Source organism: Cervus canadensis, chromosome 15, assembly GCF_019320065.1.
Source record: "Cervus canadensis isolate Bull #8, Minnesota chromosome 15, ASM1932006v1, whole genome shotgun sequence".
In the NCBI taxonomy this organism is placed as follows: Eukaryota; Metazoa; Chordata; class Mammalia; order Artiodactyla; family Cervidae; genus Cervus; species Cervus canadensis.
In genome coordinates, this window is record NC_057400.1 from 51,181,003 (window position 1) to 51,199,982 (window position 18,980).

Genomic DNA, 18,980 nt, shown 5'->3' on the forward strand with positions numbered 1-18,980 from the left:
AAATTGCACATCTGTGTTTCAGCAACAAATAATTAGAAACAAATTAAAAGAAAGTACCAATCTTTTTTAGAAAAGTACAGTCTATGAGCTATTAAAAAATTAATACATGACTATAATTGTATCCAGTTACCCCGTGTCAAACAAGGATACATTAACCCCATTTTACAGATGAATAAACTGAGGCACAGAGAGGTTAAGTAACCTGCCCAGAGTCACACAGCTAAGGGGCTCAGCCTTGGAAAAAAGATGCCAATTATAATAGCAACAAGTTATATGGTACCGTGGAATAAATCTAACAAAAGTGTTCAAGATTACGGAGAGATCAAAAAGCTTTAGTAATATACTTCAAACGCACAGTGGAGTAAGGGGATGAGGATGCTTATGACCAGAGACAACCAGGCCAGAGGCTCCTACAGCCCATGTTCACTCCTCACCTAGCTTCCTTGGCCTCCTCAGGTGTGAGAGTTTAAAAACTGATGCCCATTCAGAACACGTGAGTTTGCTTACATGGCACACCAGACAGAACATTCTGCTATTATCATTAAAGTAATTTAATTAGTAGTAACAAATTTTCCAACAAAGGAAACATAAGGCCTCACTATTTCTAAAGGCAAGCACAGTTGAACACTCGCGACAATTCCAATCATACATGAAATCTTGCAGAATATAAAAATAAAGGGAATATTACCCAACTCATTACCTGAGGCTAGCACAACCTTGGTTCTAAAACCAGAAAATATCTGGGAAAACGAGTTTTCAGGCCACTGTTAGATTGAAAGACAAAATATAATTGAAAATCTACCCTTTAGCAATAAATATATAAGACACAATTAAAAGAAAGATGCTAGTTACAGTGGAAGTAAAAAACTTAAGGCACTTGGAATAGATCTAACAAGAGATGGGCAAATCCTTTATAGAAAAAAATCATGAAACATCAGTAAGGACATTAATGAGGAAGTAAACAATATTTTGCTAAAATGACCTATAGAGTTAATGTTATTCTATACATAGAACATGACAAGCTGCTTCTAAGATACAGGAGAGCAAAGAGCCAAGAATGGCCAAAACAATTCTGGGGAAGAATCAGGAGAATCAATGGTCCTACTACCAGATATGAAGATTTGTTATAAAGTAATGAATAATTGTGAACACGTTATCAGTTCAGAGATAGCTCAGTGGAACAAAACGTTGTACAGAATAAGACCTATGAATCGGTTTATATAAGGAAAATTTATGTATGACATTGTGGACTAGGATGAGGAGATGGACTATTCAATGTTAATGATTAGCCATACAAGGGAAAAAGTTAAGTGAACTATGTAACAACTGTACACAGAAATCACTTCTCCATAGAAACAGGACTTAAAGACAGAACTTTAAAACTTCAGAAGAATATGTAGAGCATTACCTTTCTTGCCTTGAGCAACAAAAGAATTCTTAACATAAAACTGGAAGCATAAATTCAACTACATTAAAATAATAAAACTGCTATTCCTCAAAGAATATCAATATCAAGAGGTAAAAATAGAAGTTAAAAACTGGAGGAAGATACTCATTACACACATAGTGGACTCATGGTTATTAACCAGACATATGACCTCCTTTGAATCAATAAGGAAAAGATAAAACTCTAATATAAAAAATGGACAAATATAAACACCCTTGCACAGAAGAACACATCTGGATGGTAAATAAACTTCATTAGTTACTAGAGAAATACAAATTCTTGTTTTATACCCACCAGATTGACAAAAATTTTAGTCTGACAATGGCAAGTGTTGGTGAGAATTTGTAATAATGGCAGCCATCCTGCAGCGATGGGTAGTAATCTGGAACTATCTATTAATAGTAAAACTGAACCTGTGCATTAATGCTACCACCCAGTGATATCTCTTCCTGGGCAGTAAGCAGGCTTCCAAGATGGCTCCCAGTGATCTCCACCTCCTGGTTTCCATAGCCAGGTGAAATCCCCTCCCCCAAAGGATGATGGGCACCTAGTGACTTGCTTCTAATAGAATACAGCAAGAGGGATGGGACACCATCCAAGATTAGGTTTCAGAAATGGGACTTCTGCCTAGCCCTTATTCTCTGTCTCTTCTTGTTTTCCTGAGAGAAGCAAGTTTTAAAAAAATATTTATTAATTTATTTTAAGTAATTTAACCTAGATGCCCATCAGCAGACGAATGGATAAGGAAGCTGTGGTACATATACACCATGGAATATTACTCAGCCATTAAAAAGAATTCATTTGAATCAGTTCTAATGAGATGGATGAAACTGGAGCCCATTATACGGAGTGAGGTAAGCCAGAAAGATAAAGACCATTACAGTATACTCACCCATATATATGGAATTTAGAAAGATGGTAATGATAACCCTATATGCAAAACAGAAAAAGAGACACAGATGTACAGAACAGACTTTGGGACTCTGTGGGAGAAGGCGAGGGTGGGATGTTTCGAGAGAACAGCACCAAAACATGTATATTATCTAGGATGAAACAGATCACCAGCCCAGGTTGGATGCATGAGACAAGTGCTCGGGCCTGGTGCACTGGGAAGACCCAGAGGGATTGGGTAGAGAGGGAGGTGGGAGGGGGGATCGGGATGGGGAATACATGTAAATCCATGGCTAATTCACGTCAATGTATGACAAAAACCACTACAATATTGTAAAGTAATTAGCCTCCAACTAATAAAAATTTTAAAAAAAATTTTTTAATTTTTTTTTTTTTTTTAAATATGGAACGCTTCACGAACTTGCGTGTCATCCTTGCGTAGGGGCCATGCTAATCTTCTCTGTATCGCTCCAATTTTAGTATATGTGCTGCCGAAGCGAGCACTTAATATTTATTAATTTATTTTTGCCTAAGAGTACATTTTGTATTTAGAGAAATAAAATATTAGTTGTCAGGAGTTGCTTGTGGAGAATGATCAATAAATGCCAGATACTGATATTAGGGACCCTTGCCTCTTGTATGCATTAATCTTCATACTTCCAGCTCCTTTAACCATAATTCAGCCTTTGTAGCTTCAATTTGAATGACAGTTATTGTTCTTTCATGATTCTTTTCAGGACCAAAAAAGAAAGTTTGGGCAATCCATCTTGATATACAATGCTTGAAAAGTTTCTCTGCCCACATGCCAAGGAACCACGGCCTGCAGAGAACAGAGAAACCAAGCGGACTTCAGCCCAAGAGCCTGGTGGGGAACTAATTTCCTCCAACAACCACGTGGAGTGAGGTTGGAAGCGGATTCTTCCCCAAAAGACGATCGCGGTTCCTGGCCCACCCACTGAGAGCAGCCTTGTTAAATTCCCAAGCCAGAGGACCCAACTCAGCCACATCTGGATTCCTGACCCATAGAAACTGTAAGATAATAAATGAATGCTGTTTTAAGCTGTTTAAATCGAGGTGAGGGATAGTTTTTAATGCTGCAATAGATAATTATTATGTCTGAGTATAAATCTTAGCATAGCACTTTCCAGCAAGTGAAGCAAGGCACACTGGTATGTGGAGTGTGGATTACAAGTGAGCCCAGAAACTGCTCCTTCCACCCACGGGGATGCAAAGAACAGGTAGGTCAAGTCACACCCAGGATAAGCAGAATTCAAGAGCATATTATCCCCAGCCAAGGGCAGTTTCATTTGTCTACCCATGTGTCATACAACATTATTGGGTTTTGTGTGTACATGCCAAGATGTGCAAAAGGTAGGAAAGCACTGGATTAGAAAATAATTTCCATTTCTTCCAGGATGTGCTTAGTAATTTATATTTCCCATGACAGTGTTTTCAATGTTTCATCACCTGGGAACTTACTAAAACTGCAAATTTTCAGACTCCATCTCAGACCTAAAGCAGGCACTCTAAGGAGAAGTCCTGGCAATCAGTTTTCTTAAAAACCTTCCAGGTGATTTTGATACAAGCTGAAGTCTGAGAGACACTGTTGCAGGAGTTTGTGCGTTTCACCTGTTTTCACATTTATTGGCCAATTATGTCCTCTTTCCAATTGCTAATATTGTTAGTGTTTTCTCCTCTTGGGCAACTCTGAAGCTTTATCACTACTATTAGTCTTTTCAAAAGACTGTACTTAACTGCTCCTTTACTTTCTATTTATTAATTTTTTCTCTTGTTATTTCCATCCTTCTGCCTTCTTAAGATTTATTCTGATATTCTGTTCCTGTTAACCAAATATTGGGGGGCACTTTTTTTTTCCATTTATTTTTATTTGTTGGAGGCTAATTACTTTACAATATTGTAGTGGTTTTTGCCGTACATTGACATGAATCAGCCATGGATTTATATGTGTTCCTCATCCTGAACCCCCTTCCTACCTCTATCTCCATCCCATCCCTCTACTGGGGGCACTTTTAACCAAATATTTGGCTCAGATTGATTGGGGGAGGTGGTGGATAACACTGATGGTATAAATTCTGGCCTCAAATACATGCGATGACAAACTTGTGGTCAGATATTCTCCAAGTATTTTTCCCCATTTTTACATTTTATTTAAATTCTAAGGACAAAGGTAAATTCCCTCCACTACCTCCCTTTCTAGGGCAGCCCACCCTCACCACCACATCCCTGGTCAACACTCTTGAATGTACCTAGAACAACCTTTCTGGAATTCTGGCTTCGTATGGATGTTTTCCTGTCCATCATCTCGGCTTTTTACAGGCCTCATGATTCTGTCTGTCCTCCTCAGCATGTGGCCAGACACCTCCTGGCAAATACCGTCATCACACAGGCTTACCTCTCTGAATTTTTACTTTCTTGCTATTTATTGCAAGGATATTCCTCCTATTCCCAACAGGCCAGCCAAGTGCTTTGAAGGATTTTTTGGGGGAAGATCCCAACTTTTCCCTTTGGTCTTCCCTTTGGCTCAGCTGGTAAAGAATCCGCCTGGAATGCGGGAGACCTGCATTTGATCCCTCCCTGGGTTGGGATGATCCCCTGGAGAAGGGAAAGGCTACCCACTCCAGTATTCTGGCCTGGGGAATTCCAAGGAATGTATAGTTCATGGGGTCGCGAAGAGTAGGACGTGACTGAGCAACTGTCACTTTTCACTAAAGTTTATTTTATGCAGAGTTTTTAGTTCCATAGTGGAAGTCTTCTCTGGACATCTAGTCTTCCATATAACCAGAAATGGAAGTCATCATATTTGTGACATTCTTTGTCTTTTCCTAACTTTTAAAGTTGAATGCTTATCTCATTCTTCAGGTTTTCTTAATTTTTTTGTATTTTTTAGCTAACATTTTCTCTGAATAGCACTTTACCTCACAATAACAATTGAGTTAAAAATTTTGAGTGTTTTCCTTCACTATGCAACATTACTATCGCATAGTGCAATGCAAAATGCTCTTTGTATATAATTTCACAAAACTTAATGAGATGTGTACTGTTAGTATTCCTCATTTTATCAATGAAGAAACTGAAATGAAAAATTGATCTCCCTAGGATCACAAAGATAGGTAGCCTGCAGGGAAGTAAGGATTCCAACCCAGGTCTGCCTGCATTCAAAATGAAGTTCTTGTAACTAATTTGATGTATTTTGTAGGGGAAAAGTGGGGAGGGGGTCAACATTTGAAAGGAGGGGGGAAAGGGAAAAATGACATCGTTTGGTTTAGAGTGTTAGAATAAAAAGTATCTCACAATTTGAATTAATGGAGAGAAGAAGCAGCAGGTTATTAAGGGAATAATAACAACCCAGTCCAAATTCAGAAAACCCATGCAAACTGAGAGAGTGTGACAAGCAGTAACAGGTGTGCCTGCATAGTGGGCGGCTTCCCAGGCACTCACAGCCATCCGTCTTTCCCTGCCTAATTCAAATCGCTATTAATTTGTGCTTTCCTGGCAATATCTCAATTTGCAGAAAGAGACAAATTTTAATCCAAATGGCCATGTTTGTAATGTATAGAGCCATCACTGGCAAACATATTTTTAGCCCCAAATAAAATAGCCTCTTCTACTAATCCCAGACCTTGGCTCCAAGCCAACTGGCTTCTAGCTTTTATTATTTGCCACAGAATCCAGGATTCAGAGGGAATAAAAGAGCTGAACAAGAATATAACTCCTGATAATATTGTCTCTGCACCTTGTGCACTTATCCTTTTTGTCTCTCCCCAGGGGAAAAGCAGTTATTCTTACTTATGCTAAATCCAGTTGTTCCCCACCGAGGCCATGTAAAACTTGGCGCCAAGTACATGGGGGAATAAAAAGTCAAGGCAGTGGGAGGTGCTCACGCTAAAGCAACAGGCGGCCCCAAAGCCCCAAACTGTTCCATCCATTTTCTCCTAAAAATAAAGGGTTCTATTCATCAAAAACTTTTATATATTCCTGTGATTTTTCTTACAAAAAAAAGCCAACATGATATGCAGGCAAAGAATAACAACTCCTGATTCACAAACCATGCTATCCTTTCATTTCCCAGAGTAAGCAAATAATCCAGACAGAGGACGAGTAGGAGAGGCTCAGCGTTTGCTGTACTCGCCTGACAAAAAAAAATCTTCTGCAAAAAGGGATCCGACCTCAAATTAGACGTCTAAATTGTTCAGTTGAAAGGAAACTGTCTCCTTTCTGTATATCCATTTAATGAAATTAATTACACAACCCATACTTGTGAGAGATGGTTGAACTTTGTTTTAATGTAATTTCTAAATATCATAAATTTCTTGTCATTTTTTCCCAGGCAAGAAGAATTGATTAGTTAGAATTCACCAGGATTTAAAGATGATTTAGACTTTATTTTTCTACTTTCTCTCTCCCATTTCCTCTCAATCTTTAACAATGATCTTTCTGTTGTAAATCTAAATTATTTTGTGCTTTAGAATGTTTCCTCTAACACAAATTAGCTAAAAATTTTAAAGAGTTAAGACATCACAATTCGACCTCACTAAAAAGTCTTCTGGCTTCCATTTTCCAGGCTCCGTTTATGCCCTGAATTTGCATGCATTCATTTTACATACTTGTAATCCTAGCATGGTTTGGGTTTTTTATTTCTCTTACTGAAGTAGAGTTGATTTACAATGTTGTGTTAATGTCAGCTATACAGCATAGTGATTCAGTGTATTTGCAGGCTATATTCCATTGTCGGTTATTATAAGATACTGGGTATAATTCCCTGTGCTACACAGGATGTCCTTGTTGCTTATCTATTTTATATGTCATAGTTTGTGTCTATTAATCCCATACTCCTAATTTGTCACTCCCCAATCCCTCTCCCCTTTGTTTACCAGAAGTTTGTTTTCTATATCTGTGAATCTGTTTCTGTTTTGCATAACCATTCTGACTGATGTGAGGTGATACTTTATTGTGGTTTTGATTTGCATTTCTCTTAAAATTAGTGGTTAAATATCCTTTCGTGTGCCTGTCAGCCATCTCTATGTTTTCTTTGGAAAAATATCTATTCTAGTCTTATGCCCATGTTTTGATTGGATTGTTTGTTTTTGAAATTGAGTTATATGAGTTCTTTGTCTCTTGAGAAACCTGTATGCAGGTCAGGAAGCAACAGTTAGAACTGGACATGGAACAACAGACTGGTTCCAAATAGGAAAAGGAGTATGTCAAGGCTGTATATTGTCACCCTGCTTATTTAACTTAAATGCAGAGTACATCATGAGAAATGCTGGGCTGGAAGAAGCACAGCTGGAATCAAGATGCAGGAGAAATATCAATAACCTCAGATATGCAGATACCACCACCCTTGTGGCAGAAAGTGAAGAGGAACTAAAAAGTCTCTTGATGAAAGTGAAAGAGGAGAGTGAAAAGGTTGCTTAAAGCTCAACATTCAGAAAACTAAGATCATGGCATCTGGTCTATCACTTCATGGCAAAAGATGGGGAAACAGTGGAAGCAGTGGCAGACTTTATTTTTCTGGGCTCCAAAATCACTGCAGATGGTGATTGCAGCCATGAAATTAAAAGATGCTTACTTCCTTGGAAGGAAAGTTATGACCAACCTAGACAGCATATTAAAAAGCAGAGATATTACTTTGCCAACAAAGGTCCGTCTGGTCAAGGCTATGGTTTTTCCCGTGGTCATGTATGGATGTGAGAGTTGGACTGTGAAGAAAGCTGAGCACAGAAGAATTGATGCTTTTGAACTGTGGTGTTGGAGAAGACTCTTGAGAGTCCCTTGGACTGCAAGGAGATCCAACCAGTCCATCCTAGAGGAGATCAGTCCTGTGTGTTCACTGGAAGGACTGATGCTGAAGCTGAAACTCCAATACTTTGGCCACCTGATGCAAAGAGCTGACTCATTGGAAAAGACCTGGATGCTGGGAGGGATTGGGGGCAGGAGGAGAAGGGGACGACAGAGGATAAGATGGCTGGATGGCATCACCGACTCGATGGACATGAGTTTGGGTAAACTCCGGGAGTTGGTGATAGACAGGGAGGCCTGGCGTGCTGCGATTTATGGGGTCGCAAAGAGTCGGACACGAACTGAGCGACTGAACTGAACTGAATTGAGCTGTTTGTATATTTTGGATATTAACCCATGGTCAGTCACATGATTTGCAAGTATTCTTTCCCATTCCATTCGTTGTCTTTTTATTTTGTTGATGGTTCCCTTTGCTGTGCAAAAGCTTTTGGGTTTAGTTAGGTCCAATTTGTTTTTTGCTCTTATTTCTTTTGCCTTAGGAGACTGATCCAAGAAAATAGTGCTATGATTTATGTCAAAGAGTATTCCAGCTATGTTCTCTTTTAGGAGTTTTATGGTTTCAGGTGTTAAGTTTAGGTCTTGAAACTATTTGAGTTTGTTTTTGTATATGGTGTGAGGAAGTGTTGTAATTTCATTGATTTACATGTAGCTATACAGTTTGCCTGGCACTACTTGTTAAAGAGACTGTCTTTTTCCCATTGTATATTCTTGCTTCATTTGTCATAGATTCAGCTCAGTTCAGTTGCTTAGTCGTGTCCGAGTTATCTGTAAGTGCATTGGTTTATTTCTGGACTCTCTAGTCTGTTCCATTGATCTATGTGTCTGCAGCAATACCATGCTGCTTTGATTACTATAGCCTTGTAGAATAGTCTGAAGTCTATGAGGTTTATACCTCTCTCTTTGTTCTTTTTTCTCAGGATTACTTTGGCAATTTGAGGTCTTCTGTGGTTCCATATAAATTTTATGATTATTTGTTTTAATTGTTTGAAAAATGTCCTGGGTATTTTGATAGGGATTGCATTGAATCTTTAGATTGCTTCGGGTAGTGTGGCCATGTTAATGATATTAGTTGTTCCAAATGGATTGGGCTTTTAAAATATCTACCATTTTATCTGCCATTTCCACCCCCCACCCCCCACCCCCCAGCACCACCCCCCAATGCCGTATCCTCTTCATTAATATTCTACTCAAGGACTGGAAAAGGAAAATTTTCAAACTAGCACTTTAATTATTTTATTAAAGGTAATTGCCCATGCTTATAAAAAGAGTATATTTAGATTGATGTTGGAGATAATTGTGAAAATGAAGTGAGTAGATTATCTATGGGTTTCTTGTATCTTACATGTAAAGTGAAAAGAATCAGTTATGTAGAACAATCTAGTAATGAAGATATTTCAAAGATTGGTTGTATTTTGGGTTGGACTGTTTCCTGTGGACAGAAGGTCATACAAATCTGGCACTGTAACTCAGAAAATCTGTATCATAAATCATCCTGGAGCTCAAATATCAGCATTTTAAAGAGGATTCTGGTGCTGTGCCGCACAGGTTGTAAGAAACTTTACTAAGATACTCAAGTATTGTTATATAGCAGATAACACTTTGCAATATCCAGTAAGGCTTTCTCCCCAAGGTTTCTTGTAACTATTTCACTCCCTCTTCCTTTCAGACAGCAGGCAACTCTGCATGCTGTCTTTAGCAAGAGAGTGTATAAAGGCAAGAACAGAGAAATCATTGTTTACCTTTGAGTTCCAATTTAGATTCTTAAAACTAAGAAGAGAAATGAAACTAAATTTGGAAGTAAATTGTCCAATGCAGGAGCCAGACTGGCTGAGAGAGGAAAGTCTGGTTGTGTTGTCTGAAAGGGCTCAATACGAGGAACATGAAGCAACAACACCCAGAGAGGAGAAGCTTACATGAACACACAAGAGCAGGTTACCTATCTTTCAAAAGTGAATTTTGAGCAGGTGACGGGAAGGAAGATTCTAGAAGAATTTGTCCAGGACTGGGGTTTCATTCAGCCTGGCTAAATCATGTGTGACAGAGTGCAGATTGTTAAATGAAAGCTAGCATTTGGGGGGCTCCTGGACAGAGGAGCCTGGCAGGCTACAGTCCATGGGGTCGCAAAGAGCCAGACACGGCTGAGCACACATTATTGTATTGTATTTGAACCTGCCTCTTTAGCACAGTAGGCGACACATCAGTGTCATAGCTTAGGGCATCCTATCAGATCCAGTACACTCCTGCATGGTTCAGGAAACACAAGCAAGAGTCTCTGACCCTCAAAGAGGAAGTGGGAGTGACTACTTGGGCCCCTGAAGGAGGAAGAGGCACAGTGGAGGACCAGCCTCAGAATTACTGGAGTTAGGTCATCAGCCAGGGAGGCAATAAAATAAAGGAGATCCCCCAGAACCATGTGGGCCTCAGGGAGGGTGAACATTTCACAGGCCAGAGCTCCTTCTTGATCCCCATTCCTCTCCATGCAGGAATATATGGGAGAAAGGAAGGAGGACAGAGGAGGAAGAATTCCATATCTGATGTGTATTTATCCAAGAGAAACTGAGTTGCAGCCGAAGATAACAGGTGAGTTAGAAAAGCATCTTTGCAAATCGGAGTCCTAAGACTCTCAAGTTCATACTGTCTATACAAGGATGACTGTGCAAAGAGACCTTGGAAAAATCCAAATAATTAGACCTTAGAAAAACCAGAACGGGCAGTTGGGTTGACCATAGGAGCTTCTCACTGGTATTTGGCCATTAACGTGATTCAGCTTCTTGTTCTTCGTGTGTTTGCTCCCTTGTCCCTTCTCTCCTTTTCTAGCCAATTCTTTCTGTGTTTGCAGAGCAGTTTGCCTAGAGAATGAACCACATTGGCCCAGCTCATCCTTTCCAAGTCTCACCATAGTCAGGCAGCCCGAATTCTTCCCTGTGTCAGTCTCATCACATGACACATACACCCAACCTCCCCACACTCCCCAACCCCCATGCAGGCACATGTGTGTATTTGTGAAGACCAGCTAAAGTTGAGCAAGGCAAACTTGGTGGATGATATTCCCAGTATCTATAGTTAAAACATGGAAGAAAAATATCCATTATACAAGTCACTGGGACCTAGATTTTTTCTGTTCATGAACTTGAACTTAAATGAGGAAGTATGTGTGAGTGCTTCATACATGTCCTGGAGCCCTCAGTGTTGACTGTCATTATCAACAAAATTAGCTCAGAACAAAATCCTGATTTTTAAGTCTCTTTGAAATTCTGTTTTTTTTTTTTAATCTTCCTTGGGATTTCTCTAATCATTCTCTGCAATTATTCCACACATGTAAATCCTGCTTCTCTACCAAGACAAAAAATCCTTTAGGATTTTTTCCTATTTTTCTTTTGGACCCTCCACAGGCTCTAGGGGAGTGTTAAGTACATAAAAACTGCTTCAACGATAGAATATTTTCAGTTATTCATTGCTTTGCTAGGTATTAATTAAATCAAACTGAAAGTTTATTGAATTGGATTTATTGAATTGAACTGAGATTTCCTGTTAATAAGACAGTAATCACTTGAATTTTACTAATGAACACCTCCAGAGCACTGAGATATACTGTGTGCAGTCTCTCAGACATGCCAGCCTCTTTCATGCCTGTCTGTCTTTGCTCATGCTATTAACCTGGAAAACGTGTTTTCATTCTCTCAAAGTGTTGTGCAAAGTCCACCTTCTTTATGAAGTATTTTTTCAATACCACCCTAAGATGTAATGGACCAATCCCTTCTGGCTTCTCTAAACTTTGTGACTATTTTAGTAATTTATTTTTTATGCATCATATGACCACCTCTTCATCAGAGTGTAAACTCCATGAATTCAAGAACTACATTTTATTCATCTTTGAACTTCCAACATCTTCCATGGTTCTTTGGCTGCCACGATCACTTCTTAGTGTACGCTGAATGTCAAGTGGCTACTGGGCACCTACCAAGAGGTCTTACCGCTAAAGTAATGGGAAAGCATAGTTATGTAACTTGTCAAAGGGCAAGAGAGCTCATCAGAGGACAAGGTGTCACAATGTGAGGCCACCCCTTCTCTGCTGCAAGCATTCTGACATGGAGAATAAAAAAAGATACAACAGCAGAAAGTACCAAATGGTTTCAGACCTACTTTATGAATCTAAAAGAGAAGCCAGTCATTTTTTAAACTTTTCTTCTATCAGACTTCAGACCTACACAAAAAACCAGGATAGTTTAGCAGAATCTCTAACTTCAAGAATTGTCCATGTATGGCAAATCTTATACCAGTGATGCCCTGGTCTACTTTCTATCTCTACTGGATTTTAGGGCTAAATCTAGACATTAAATCATTACTTCTGTGACCATTACCAGATATACCTCTAAAACATAATTATGTATTTGATATAACCATAATGTCACTAACACTAAAAGATAATACTACTTTCATAGTATCATCAAATATCCAGTCAGTGTTAAATGAGATCCATACTTTATATTTGGTTGATGTTTTTCTTGTTTCTTTTAAACTATAGTCTCTCCCTCCCCACCCCCTTTTCCCCTTTGTAATTTATTCATTGAAACACCTAGATCATCTGTCTCAATAGAGTTTCCAACATTCTGGATTTGGTGATTGAATCCTCACATTGTGTGAATCATGTTCTTCTATTTCCTGTACTTCTTGTAAACTAGTAGTTACATTTTCAGCCCTGTCCAACAAAATTGTCTACGATGATAGAAATGTTCTGTATCTGCACTAATGTGACTGAGGGACTGAATTATTTTATTTTGCTTTAATTAATTTACACAGACACAAATAGCTAGTGTCTACCATATTGGACAGCACATATAGGTTAATTGAAATTTAAATTAGGTTAATTGAAATTGAAATATAGATACATTGTTAATTGCTACTGTATTGGACTTGGGTTTGCTTATCAAGAATACTTCATAATGGTGAGCTTCCACTAGGGGGCGAAAAATGTCTGGTTGTTTCTATAATGTCAGCAGCCCCTTGAGATGGTAACCTATATCCACAAATTCATTAGAGGGTGGTAAAATGTTCATATTCTATTTCTATCGTTCCTTCTTCATTTACTAGCCTAAATATATCAAGTAAAGTTTTCTCTCATCAACAATTTGATTGTCCTGAGGTATAATTAATACAGGGAAGTCAGAATAAAAGCTTGATTCTTTTTTTTTTTTTTCCAGATAAATGACTAGGTTCAGAGCATTCTCCAAAGATGAAACTTATTGGTTTTAGTGTGTTTCATTTCATTGCAGTTATTCATCTTGATGCTTGAATTGTCCCTATTGTAGCCTATGGGAGTCTCTTCATATTGACTTTTGAATCCTTTTGTCATGACACCAGTAGTTTTTCATAGTGTCCTGATTTTCTAACAAGGTATTCCAAGCTTGTCATAATCATTTCCTGCCCCATATAATTAGCTGTTTCCCCAAGAGAACTTAGTTGCTTTTGGTTGGAAGTTGTATTTACAGACTGCAGTCTGGGTGCCAGAATAGATCAGTGAGACTGGGTTCATCATTATTCCTAGGCCTTTCCAGTAGATGGAACTAGGAAATATTTTTTTATAGAAAATGCGTCATGCATTTATACTTCTAATTCAAATGTAAGATTGCATATTTTTTTACTTAACTTCTCATATTTTATGATTCTTTTAGGTTGAAAATCTTGGCTTCTAAAGAACACAATTACTTATTTGTTTTATCTTATTATATATATAATAGCTTAGAATAGCTGTATCAATAATATCATTAGCAATATGACTGCTGGAAAAATTCAAGTTTGTTCATTTTTGCAGTTCTTTTGTATTAGGGTACATTTCAGTTAAATTATTATTTTTAAAATGCTTTTAAATAGTCCTCTGTGTCTTTAAGCCACCCACTCAATCCACAATTGGGTTTATTAATTTCATTTATTTTCATAGTTATTTTAATCATGTAAAACATATACATGATTCCAAAGTCAAATATCTAAGTAACTTTTGAAATGTCTGGCGATTCCCTATTATGATTCCCTCCTTTCATCCCTTCCATCTCTCTGGGACATTTTTTAAAACTAGATTTTGGTTTATCTTCCATGTAAATTGATAAATCTGGAACTTAAAAAAATTACCATGTACCTTGAGTCATAAGCATTCCCATTTTATTTCGGCAGGACTTGTCCCATTCTTCCTTTTTTGCATTTGATTTGCCCAAAGTGAGGATGATGGCAGTAACAACCCAGTGACAGTTTGCATAAGTATGGTTCTGGTCAGCAGTCGAAAATGCCAAGATGTTTCAAACTTCTTTTTATGTTTGTTACAGTCCCAAGGTTGATCTGAAATAACTTCATACTCTCTGCTGATATATCCTTTGTTCTTTGAGACTCGAGATGGTTGCAGTAGTGAAATAGGAGCATCAAAACTTATATACCTTCAATGAGAAAGGACCATGCATTTGCTAAATCCTGGAAAAAGAAAGCATTGGGGGAAATAATTTAGTCCATTACTCTGGGCCTGCAATTAATGCATTTTAGGTAAGTATTATCATGATCAACACCAAAAATACACTTGTGATAGAGCTTTATGTGTGGGGGCCATGAAAATGTACCTTGTAGGTCTGTAACTACAGGGAGTATAATTGACTTGGGGGGTAGGGGACAGGCAGCAACTGATAAGCTCTGAAATCCATTGCAGTGTTTTCAAAAAAATAACATCTTCACTGAGATGGAATTTACATATCATAAAATTCGTGCTTTTAAAGTATACAATTCTTTAAAATAATAAAAAAACAATTTAAAACCCAGCAGTTTTTTATTATGTGCGTATAGATGTATCACCATCACCATTATCTGATTCCATAACATTTTTTTGGCCTTTTTTGTTTGTTTTTTTCTTTTCTTTCTTTCTTTGTTTTACTTTACAATATTGTATTGGTTTTGATTCCATAACATTTTAATTACTCCAAAAGGAAGACTTGTCCCTATCAGCAGTCACTCTTCATTCTTCGCTCCCTCCAGCTATGGCAAGCACTAACGTACTCTTTGTCTCTGTGGATTTGCCTGGTCTCAACAAGACCCCAGCCCCTGGAACCACTGTTCTACTTTCTGTCTCTGTGATTTTGACTACTCTAGGTGCCTCGTATAACTATAATCATACATCATTTGTCTTTTCATGACTGGCTTATTTCATTTAGCATGATGTCCTCCAGGTTCCTCATCTGTAGCATATGACAGAATCTCCTTCTTTTTAAGGGTGAATAATAATTATTCCACTTTATGTATGTATACACACACACACACACATACACACACAGTTGTCCCTCTGTTACCATGGGGCACTGGTTCGAGGACAGCTTCCCACCCTCTATGGATGTTCAAGTCCCTTTAGTATATGATCAGAAGTTGATTGAATCCATGGACATGGAATCCATGGCTACAGAAGACTTATTGTATATTGACTGAAAAAACTCCACATATAGATAGACTCACACATTTCAAACCTGTGTTGTTCAACAGTCAGCTATATATGTATGTATACATATGTATGTGTATTCATCACTGAGGATAAAAAAGCAAGGTCATGAGATCACATGTTGGCTCATAGTATGGCGTGGAGGAAGAGTTGTTCCCCTATATAAAGGAAAGGGCTCAGGGTAGATAGAAACCATACATGTCCACTACCATGGGTATCTGAAAAGTCTCAAAATTAGGAAGGACAGATGGGCCTCATGCAAAAGAAGAACCAGGAATCCAAAAAGAATCGGGAACCAAAGAAACTGTGTTCTTCAGGGAGCCCCATGGCCTCTTGTCTCTGCTTTGGGTGTCTCTGCTTCATCCTTGACTTATTCTGCCATGTGGCTTTCTCTGCCTCTCTGTGAGGACTACAGGTGGCCGTCCCACAGCTTCTGTGTCCAGTTGAAACACTTTACTGGAGAAGGAAATGGCAGGCCACTCCAGTACTCTTGCCCGGAAAATCCCATGGACGGAGGAGCCTGGTGGGCTACAGTCCACGGGGTCGCAAAGAGCCGGACACGACTGAGCGACTTCACTTTCCTTTTCCTTTTCCTTCCCTATTGTGTTGAAGAATACTGAAAGACAGTAATCTTTTACCTTTCCTTGTAAATTTTATATTACTAATTATAATTATGATGCTTTCCTTGTATCTTGGGCTTCCCTGGTGGCTTCCCTCATAAAGAATCTCCCAGCCAGTGCAGAAGACGTGGGTTTGATCCCCGGGTCAGGAAGATTCCCTGGAGAAGGAAATGGAAACCCACTCCAGTATTCTTGCCTGGGAAATCCCATGGACAGAAGAGCCTGGCAAGCTACAGTCCATGGGGTCACAAGAGTTAGACATGACTTAGCAACTAAACCACCAGTAAAGACACGGCTAAAGAAGCCCACTCTTTGGAAGGCTATAGTTCTCAGGGATGGGGGCCATGTATTGAGCAGATACCCACAAACTATCTACTACACTGTAGGAAACCAACAGTTTCTGCCCAAGTGTGGCACAGACAACTAGCTGTCCATTAAAAGTCATGGTCCTATGATGAATGCTCACCAATGGAATGTGGGCAGAATCAGTGTATACCTTCCAGGCCTGGCTACCCCCACACCTCCCCAGCCCCCACTTCATACATACTTCAAGGCTGCTCTTCTACCAGCTGGAAGCAGAAGACTCCGAAAGTCTAGAGAGAGATGGGTGATCTTTTATGTGAGGGCCAGCCAGGCAGTAAATACCTTGTTTTGAGAGTCATATCGTCTCTGTTAAAAGTGCTCAACTCTGGAATATACACAAATATCAAATCATCATGTTGTACATCTGAAACAAATATAACGTCATGTGTCAATAATACCTCATTAAAAAATAATCGATTATTAAGTAAAATTAGAAACAAAACAAGGAAGAGGAAACTACTCATCTCATTGTAGTGCAAATAGACAATACAAAGAATGGGTGTGGCTGGATTTGGTTGTCAGGTCACATTTTAGCACTGCCTTTGTCCTGTGATCGTGGCTCCACATATAAACTCTGGCCTCGGTTCCTTCACCTGGGAAATGAATAAGTTAAACTTGATCTCAAAATCTCTAATAACGCCATGATTCTACAACTTCAGTGCATCAACTATTATTTCCACTCAACTTCTAGCCAGGATGTAGTGTGTGTGTGTGTTTGTGCATTTTAAGAGATACATAAAATACAGATAACCTTCTTCACAGTATCTTGCAGAAGTCAGAGAAAATTAGCTCAAAAATATATAGCAATTAACTTTTTTTCCCCAAGTTTGAGGGAAAGCAAAGGAGAAAATTGTCAAGAGAAGAAGAAAAGCATTAGGTACTTCTACAGTTTATAGAACTTAACAGATTAAATACAAAAAGCAAGTTAGTGAATGAGTTCCAAGTGTACATTCTCATTGAACCAGACCACAGGGTGTTGGAACTTGATCACAGCCATCACACAAGAGGAAAATTGAAAGTCTTTCTTTGGGAACTTCACAGCATCATTTATTAAATAAGCACCCTGGGAGCTAAAGAATTGTTTAGCTCAACAGCAGCGAGACACATCAAGAAGAGATGAATGACGACATGAGTCTTCCCAACAATTGAGCAGTTTGCTCAGTGGAGGAAAGTTAATGTGTTAAAAAAGAAACATCAGCTATAATGATAGTAATAATAACAAGTGAGATTTATATTTGTGTTCAGGAAGCAACCTACTTTCAAAAAGCTCTAAGCACATTAACCCTCTCAACCCCACATTGGTGGAAACCTAGCAAGTACTATATTAGTTTTCTCATTAAACTGATGAAAAACCTGTAAAGGCACTCATTCACATTTATATCTGTCCAAGTTTCACTTTACCCAGTAAGACATCAGAAGACATATTTTGTTGAAGCTTGTATAGAAGTTATTCCACACCAAAAACAACAGTAGCAACTGATTCAATATGACTAGTAATATAATAACAATAAAACTCATTTTTCAAACGTAAATTTTCGTGTTATTTTAACTTTCACAACAATACAGTGAGGCTGAATTCATAATGCGAATCCCATGTGATAACTGAGGAAGTTGAGGCACAGGGAGATTCAGCGGCATGCCCACACTCATCACCTGGCTAGCAGCAAACTGAATGCCGGAATCCAGGTCTCCTGACTCAGAAAATAACCCCATGTGTCGTTACTCATCACTAATAAGCAGAAGAGAAATAGGACCAGTGATGTGTTTTCAGGACTGGCACCATAAGTTGTATCTTCTAAAGCCCATATTTCCTCATAATAACATTCAAAGAAGAGTTACCTAGGGTAACAGTGGTACTTACTATTCATGGAAAGCAAGGCTGGGGGTGTAACAAGAACCGGAATGACTGTGGAGGTAAGAGGGTGCCCCTACTCATGTTTTCCTCCAACTCTGCCCAAGAAGAGTCAAGCAATCTTTCAGTCCAACTCTGGAGTCACTAATCTCAACACAGGCAAGAAACACAGGCTAGTTTCTCACCGTGAATGCTCTTCTCCCAGCCTTCAGCTGTCATTTCCATCACTGCTTCCTTAGGGAAGCTTTCTCTGACCTCTGGTCCTTCGTAATATGCTCTCCTTTCTCCTTCAGCGCACTTACGTTGGCTAGCAATCATATATTATTGTCATATATTATCATGTATAAGTCATATATGTTAATTATATAATTATTGTCACTCTTCCCAGCTAAAGGGGTTGAAAGTTCCATGGGAGCAGAAATCTTGTCTGTTTTTTGTTCTTCACCATATTTCTAGCACCTATCTGGCCATATAGCAGGTAGATATCTACTATCTGTTTGAATAAATCTGTGGATGGGTGAG

General features: G+C 38.7%; 1 non-coding gene across 1 annotated transcript; it reads right to left on the reverse strand.

Moving 5' to 3' along the window:
- Positions 1-2,735: 2,735 nt before the first annotated feature.
- LOC122454048 lies at positions 2,736-2,842 on the reverse strand. The gene has a single exon (XR_006273270.1). It is a non-coding gene; the product is annotated as a U6 spliceosomal RNA (small nuclear RNA).
- Positions 2,843-18,980: the final 16,138 nt, after the last annotated feature.